We start from the raw sequence: 8,046 nt of genomic DNA on the forward strand, positions 1-8,046 counted from the left end.
CATCAATAGATGCAAGTAGTATATGATAGCTTGAGGACTGCAAGAGATGGATGAGCAGAAGTTGCCTCACCTGGAAGAAACCCTTAGCGGGAGACTCATGGCTGTCACATTTATTTGAAGACTCTTCCAGGCACAACAAACTCCCCCGGCACTGACTTTCCATGCTACAAGCGTATTTGATATCTGCTTGACTGATCTGGAGCACTGTCTGTTCCAGCTCTCTGACGCAGTGGAGAGCAAAATTGAATCCTCACCGAAAGGAAAGGCTGTCATCTGGCTCCGTGACTGCTGGACCAGGGAAACCAGATGGTGCTCTAACGTGTTACAGGGTCTCAGCTTCTCTTTTCTGACAAGTTTGCTCTCAGAGAAGCAGTAGCAAGCAGCAACCTTAATTTCTTCTTCATTCAGGAGGTTGCGGTATTTGAAGAGTACAACGAACATATTGGTTGCAGGAGAGCCTCCACTCTCCTCCTTGGTGGCTTGATGGTGCTCACCAGAAATGATCTCCTGTATAAGACTGTGGGGAAAAGAGAGGGAGGGGTTTGCTCAGGGAAACAAAAACTTCCCATCACAGAGCTGTGAAGGAGCTATGCTCCATAATCGAGTCCTCCTTTCGCGAAGACCCGTGGCCGAAAACGGGCATTAGCAGCTGAAGGATCCAAGCAGCATGGTGACGTCTAGTAGAACGAACTGCAGTTTTCATAATGACGCTGTGACTAAATTGTCAAACCGTCTCAGCGTTTACAGTTGGCAGGTTATGGACACTGGCAAGAGAGATGTATCATTAGGAGATGGGGCAGAAAGAACCACTTCTGGCCTTCTTCAGGAAAGCTAAAAATTAATATTGGGGCCAGGCCCAACACCAGGCTGTATTCCTTCCCCCAAAACTTCAGCTGGGAGCCTATCAACAGAGCAGAGCCAGCGAGAATTACCCCGCAAAGTGTTCGGTGCTGAAGCAAATCACCGCTTTCGAAATGGTAGTGCACGGCCAGGCCTGGCTTGTCTTTAAGCAGCGACCCGACATGAAGCCTTTGTATTTATTTACAAAAAAAAAAAAAAAAAACAGCTTGTGTGGGTACTGTCGGAGCTGCAGTGACCCAGCTATCTGGTCAAAGGGCTGCAGGGAGCCAGGAGATAGAGCGAGTTAACGTTTAACCTGGAGGGACTGTAAACCAACCTGAGGCTGCTGAACCTTTGGAGTTTGATATGATGATTAGGGAATAACCGGAGCGACACGTCGCAAATTCTCCATAATCAAGGAGACGTTTTTCCGGGCGGTGATCTCCCCCCAGCATTGCTCAGGTACGGTGCCGCCGCTCGGCTTTTTCCGCCTTCGCCCACCTTCCCGGCTGGCGCTTCGCCGCCGCCGGCCCTGGGGACTCACTCCGGGCGGCCCGGCCCCGCGCACTGTGCCGCACTCGCCTTCGTTTTTTGATAAGTGAGAGGCAAGCCTCCGGAGCCCGATGGGCAGATAAGAGTTTCTCGAAGGCCTTGGGGTAATCTCAACCCGGGCAGTGGCACCGAGAAGCTTTTTTCGGTACATTGGCAGCGTTGACCTGTGCAAATCTCTTGCATTTACTAAAAAATGAAGTTAGCCAAGGGAGGGAAAGGGGGAAGGCATTCACCTTGTGATGATTCGGTCTTGATTTGTTAAAGCTCAACTTTCTACGGCTAATCATTAGAGATCTCTGCGCCTAGTCTAGCCGTTTCCTCGCCGGCGCTTCGCTTCGCAAAAGGCCAGCGTGCATCTCAAAGGCAACCGCTGCTCCTAAAAATCGGAACTTTCCCTACTGCGTAAATGCTTTTCTTCAGCTCTTTCCCTTCCAAGAGAAACATGAGGGCTTAGGTGGCAGCGTGCACGGGGCGTGAGGCGGGTTTCAAGGTCGGCCGCACGTCGGTGATGCTGCAAATAAAGCGGGGGGATGGAGGTTGGGTTCAGCCGTAGGCACCTCTCCTCCAGAGCAAGACCTTTCTGGCCTGTTTAAGTGTTCGGTGCAAGCAAAGAGGCGTTCGGAGGTGAGAAGCCGCTTCCAAAGAAAAAGAAACTGCGGGGGGGGGGGGGGGGAAATAAATAAATAAAAAAAAAAAGGAGTCACCCTGTTTAACAGTGAAATTATTTTTGAATGGCTCCTATGCTGCAAATGCTGTGCACCTGCGGCACTTTGGAGCAACAGAGGCAGTTGCTCCAAACAAATGTATCCTCCTTCTTTGCAAATATTTCCAAGTTCCCGCTTTCCCCTGGGATTAGTAGAACGGGAAAAAAAGGCGGAGGAATTGAGCTTTCTCGTTGCGCTGCTAAATCGGCCCCTGTCCCGCTGCGCTTCTCACCCAAGCAAAGAGCAGCGTGCCGCAGGCACGTCTGCCGGCACGTCTCGCGGTGCTTCGGAAGAAACCGGCAAATCTTGAAAAGCATCTGTTTGGGGGGAGAATAGGAAGAGTAAACTGAGTATTTCCCCAGGGAACCTTGCTTGGAGTCTGTAGAGGAGGGAAAAAAAAAAAAAAAAGAAAAGAAAGAAAGCAGAGTCCATGAAACGCTAGCTGATCACCGAAAGCAAAATGGTTTCTCAAGTTGCTGTATTTAATTTATTAAGAGTAAAGAGTGACAGTGCTTTTTCACTCTTCTCAAAGGCTGTTGTTCTTCACCAGGAGGGGTTGCACGGGGAGGGGGTACTTTTGCCAAACGGCCTTCGTTAGCTGCATCTGAGTGACTCAGTGCGTTCAGACAAGAGAGCGTAAGAGAGCGTATTGATCTGCACAGGATAAACATCGTTTCGTTATCTCCTTCTTGGAAACAGTAACCAGGTTCCTCCGCTGCGAACGGGCAAGCTCAGAGCCCCCAAAGCAGCCGGGGAGCGGCAGGGCTTGGCTGGAAAAAAAAAAAAATGCACCCTTCCCACCGCTCTGCAAAATCATCGGTGGCCCAAGCACAGGGCGTATTGCCGTGCCGGCGGATAGCCTGGCCTGAGTGACGTCCCTTAGCCAAGGAGACCTGCTCCTCCCTTTGCAAGTGCGCACCCCAAAGCAAAGCAAAAACCACCTTGGTTTGGGAATAAAAGCTCCTGGCTTCATGTCGCTCCGGGCTAGACGGAGGAGAGCATCAAAGTCCGGGTGTGGTAGATACCATTAGCAGGAAAACCACATAGCGAAGGTTTGTTGCACATAAAACGCATTTTCTCTTATCAGCGTTTCAGAGCTTAAATAGAAAACTGAAAGAAAGGATAGCATTCACTGAGAAGAGGAACAAATCAAATTAAACAATGCTCCTATCTAAAATAAAAATGATACTTTCCTTCTGCTACTAGCACACTGCTCTTGCTTCTACGTCTATGATAAGTAAGTGGCATTGCTTCAAATTTGCTCAAAAATAAACATAAAATAGGAAACACACCCACGCAGTTAGCACCTCTGAAGATCCTAATTTCAGTATAAACTTCTTCTGAATAAAATGTAACTGTTTTTTTTTAATTATTTATATCAAGCTCATTATTAACAGCAAGCAGCCTCAGGGCCAAGTCCCTGAAAAAAAGTCTGCGTATCAGAACAATTAGTTATTTTTGTTTTAAATAGTGCTAAAATTCTGCCTTAACTTGCCACGGTTGTTAACACTTCCCTGTGGCAGGTACGAAAGGGGAGTTTTTCCCCCCTTCCCATGTCAGTAGATATCTGCTAATTGATTAATGACTCAGGGAACAAAGACGGAGAGAAAGTAATCATGTTTCCCCAGGTCCCATGGCAGCAGCTCTCCTCCATTACCCTTGCAAAAATAACAGGGGCAAAAAAATTAGCTTGGCCCAGAGGCACCAGTGCAAGGACTGAGGGTAGTGAGTGGAGGGAGAGGAATGAGATGAAATTCCCAAGCCTAGGAAATAAAAGCTTCCACCACAGCTTGGGGTCTGCATGCTGGAAGTGGCCTGATGCACTGGTTGACATGTGGATTTGGGGCGGTAGAGGTGGGAAATTAATAGTGCCCCATTAGAAGAAGATGCAGGGCAAGGAAAGCAGGTGGAGAGAAGAGCCAGCAGCTTTTCGGGGAGTCTGGGCTGCCAGAAAAATCGTAAGCGCTCGGGGAATTTCTGTTACTCATTCACCAGCCTACCAAGGCCACCTGAAATTTGGAGGCAGCGGTGGCGGTGGGGAAAGCTGTGTGAGACGCTGCTTGTCTGCCCAGCCCCTTCCATGGTGGAAATGTAACCATTCAGCTCCCCAGTGAGGTGTTTTCTGATAAAGCGGGAAAACAGTATCATCACTCGATTTGCAACTACATTAATTACACTTAGGTAGCCTCAGCACTTGCCTGGTGGGACCGCTGCCCATCGGAGTGCTTTCTCAAAAGCCAGTGTTAGCAGCAAATTCAGAAATGACAGCAGCCCACAACCTCAGGGTGGAAGCTGGTTTCCAGGTGGTGTGACACAAGTGCTAGGCGCAGATTAAAGAAATGGTTGAGGTTGGAAGGGACCTCTGGAGATCATAGTCCAACTCCCTGCTCAAGCAAGGTCACCTAGAGCATGTTGCCCAGGGCTGTGTCCAGAGGGCTTTTGAGTATCTCCAAGGATGGAGGATTAAGGCCGGACCATCATTAATACACCCCTGAGAGCACCATGAACAATTTCTCTTATTTTTTTTTTTTTAATCCATGGAAATCTTCAATATCAAATTCTTCAGTGACTCTGATTAATACCTTGCACAACCTTGAATGTTCTTGCTCTGTTATTTCTAGCAGATTACTTGAACAGATCTTCACCACCAGTGTACATAGATGTCTAGACATTTCGGTTTAAAACAGCCTAAAAATCGCAGGATGTCTTACAAGAAGAGAGACCAACAGAGCTGGTCTGGTCTTATCTAATAAGGCAGAAGCTGAAGAGGGATGTTGTTTCTCCCATAAATATATCTGTTTGGGAAAAGCACAGTCCAGATCTTCCCCTGGCCCCAAAACGTTTATGCTCGCTGTTTGACACAAAGCGATCTCCTCAGCTGAAACGTTGGCTGGAAATAACGCAGCTTCCTGGATGCCTGCATTCAAGATGTGTATGCTATTCCTCCCCACAGGAGGAGGCACACGGCATTTATGGCGCCACATGCAAATATATTCAAAGGAGCTTGCTAAGCTGGCCAGCTCATTAGAAAGCATGGCATGAAACAGTTGCTGTGGCAAGGCGAAAAAAAGGGCTTTTACACTAGTTTTCTATCTAGGTCACTGCTTGGGACAGGCAGCAACCTGAAAACTTCAGCTGCTATGGAAACCTGTTTGGGCACGAAGATGCAGCACCCGCGGTGGGTAGATCTGCCGGCTGGCGACATGCCTACATCTGTGCTCCGGTTACGGAAGCATTACGGACACCTGGGGTTACTTTGGTGTCGGGAAGAGGGCGGCTGCAGCGACGCGGCGGGCTAATTGCCCTTGTCCTTGCTCCTGTGCCTGCTACACTGATATATCTGCCACAGGGCAGAAGAGACAATCTTATATTTGGTCCTCTGGCACCAGGGATGGGCTATAACCTCCTCCTGCTGGAACAGCTCAAAGCTTTGAATGACCTCCTGGGACTATTATGGGCTCATTTGCCTGGTTCTAATGTAATCTAAATCCATTAATATTACGGGTATCTGCGTAGCACAGCCATTTCTTTCCACCCCTACAGCCATGGGTGTATAAGGACAGGATTGAGTCTGACCTAATGGAGACTCATGAGGGCCCATGTGAACCTGGAGTGACCCACATGGTGCAGTTCGATCTCCCAGGTCACTGATGAAATCAGGACCCAGCAGAAGCAAACCGTAAGGGGCCAGATTTGACCCACCTGGGTAAGAGATATAGCATTTACACCTCCCCAAGCCTTTCCCCGCACGTTCCCAAGAATGATGGCATTGCTACAAGACAGGAGAGCTGGGGCTACCAGCGTGAATCACTTTTCTAGGGGAGATCCTTCAAACAAGTCTCTTCTCAATCTCTTGTACTAACACCAGCACTCTCCTATATAGGGCACATATAGGATCCCTTTACATGGAGCTGGGGAAGCCCAGTCTCGTGCAAAGTCACTTGCTTGCAGCCCCAGGGACTTGCTGTGGATGACGTGCATGTGAAGTACCCCTCAGCAGACATGATCTTCAGTCTACTGCTGCCATTTGCTTATGTGCTTAAGTAGCCAAACTATGTCTTTCAGAAAGTTTTCTTGATTATAAAGCCATCAGAGGTGGCCAAAGGACCAAAGGATCCAGAGACAATTTCATTTTTCATTGTCGTCTTTGAGTAACTGCCGATCAGCTGATTTGGAGCAAGTGCATACAACATGCTCTTTTAAGCTTTTTTTTGTTGTTGTTGTTTTAATTAGCCTGGGAAAACATCCAATTTGGTTTTCTATGTCAGCTTGCTAATCCTGTCCCATATTGTGCTGAATCCAAGCTCTGGATGAGTCAGCAGGCACAGAAATGCGCTTCTAGGGGAGCGACGCAAGGCTGTGGGACTGTGGCTTTTGATGGCAAAACCTCTCCTGGACCTCATCATGCCACGAGCATCGATGGGGCTTTGCCGCTGACCTCAGTGCAGCAGATGAAAAACACATACTTGGGTCACGTACTGGATATATGCCAACCAGGGAGCAACCTCCAAGTCTCTGTTACAAAGCACATTATATATTTCCTTATGGATTCACTCCTCATTTTCCCAGATGTTAAATAAACCCCTAACGCCAGCTGAGCTCTATTTCAAAGGATGTGAAAACAGAAAAAAAACCCCAAACTTGCCTAAATACGTATCTGATTCTATGAAAAAATAAACCGAAGCAATCATCAGGCTCCAGTTGCTGCAGAAAACACTCATTTTGCAATTAGAGGTGGGAGAGATCTATTGCGTTGCTCAGTCCATCTCTCAGCCTGTGCATATTGGTAGCAGTTGAAACACTGGAGAGCCTGGGAACACCATGAAAAAAAAATCAGAAGAGTTCCACAAAACTAAGCAATACCTACCTACTACATGGCATTACAGGGCTGTCGCTATTTCCAAATATTTCTGTTCCAGGCTCCAGAGCACAGTGTGGCAGGGTCCGAGTTACACTCCAGCACTACACGGACTACAAGGCACATGTCTGACTCTCAGCCTTGCAAATAATCCTTCCACTTAAATTTAAGCACCTACTTAAGTTTTTACGGATGCATAGATGTGGAAGCACAGAGTGAGAGATGTCCAAATACAAAGTGGCCAACCTCAAACCTTAGCAATTCCTCAGTGAACCCCCGAAGCAGTGTGTGGTGATAAAAGATTTTGGTGTTAAGCAGGCAGTCCTTAGAAAAAGTTATTTCTGTGATTTCCATAGATCCAATGCATGCTAGGAAGCTCTGCCGTAGTTGGACTGTATTGCACTTGTTCAGTTGCATTTCTTTATGTGAAAAGCTCATTATGCACAGCAAAAAAACTTGTTGTACAGGGCGGTGGGGGGGATTGAGGGATTGAGGGGAGTCGTCTCCCCCCAAATTTGCTGTTAGCTCACAGCCCAACTCCAGCTATCTACCCCTCCTTTGCACCATCCTTTCTCCCTCCTCTGTTCTCTTGGATTTTCCCTTTCTCTGACCCTTCCCCTTCCCCTCATGTGCCAGGGAAAACCCGTCCTGCACACCGGCTGTTTGTCTCCATTATACTCACCCCAGCCTGCTTTGGTCCTGTTGGCTCTCTAAGCGATCTTGGGAGTTCAGGTTGCTTTTCACTGCCTCCACCTTTGTAGCGAGGAGGCAAGCGTTCTGACACCGGGGATTCAGCTCAGGCTCAGACTGAGGGCAATAATAACAATTTTGGATGGTACAATTGAGCAGTTTCCTACTACAAAGCCTAAGAGTTGATTTGCAGCCTCCAGCTTGGAATAGTTAGGCAAGCCGTGCAACTTTTCTACCCAAATGATGCTCTTGCAAGGATGTGTTGCATTTTATTAATTACAGGGACATGGCATATGGGGCAGCAGTGACTGTCAGCAGGGAGTGGGTTTTGCACAGAGGAGGAAGGTAGAAGCAGTGGGAAGGCCATAGACATCACGCACGCCAAAAGGGGGGAAAAAAAGA

The sequence above is a fragment of the Rhea pennata genome, chromosome 7 (assembly GCF_028389875.1).
Source record: "Rhea pennata isolate bPtePen1 chromosome 7, bPtePen1.pri, whole genome shotgun sequence".
Lineage (NCBI taxonomy): Eukaryota > Metazoa > Chordata > Aves > Rheiformes > Rheidae > Rhea > Rhea pennata.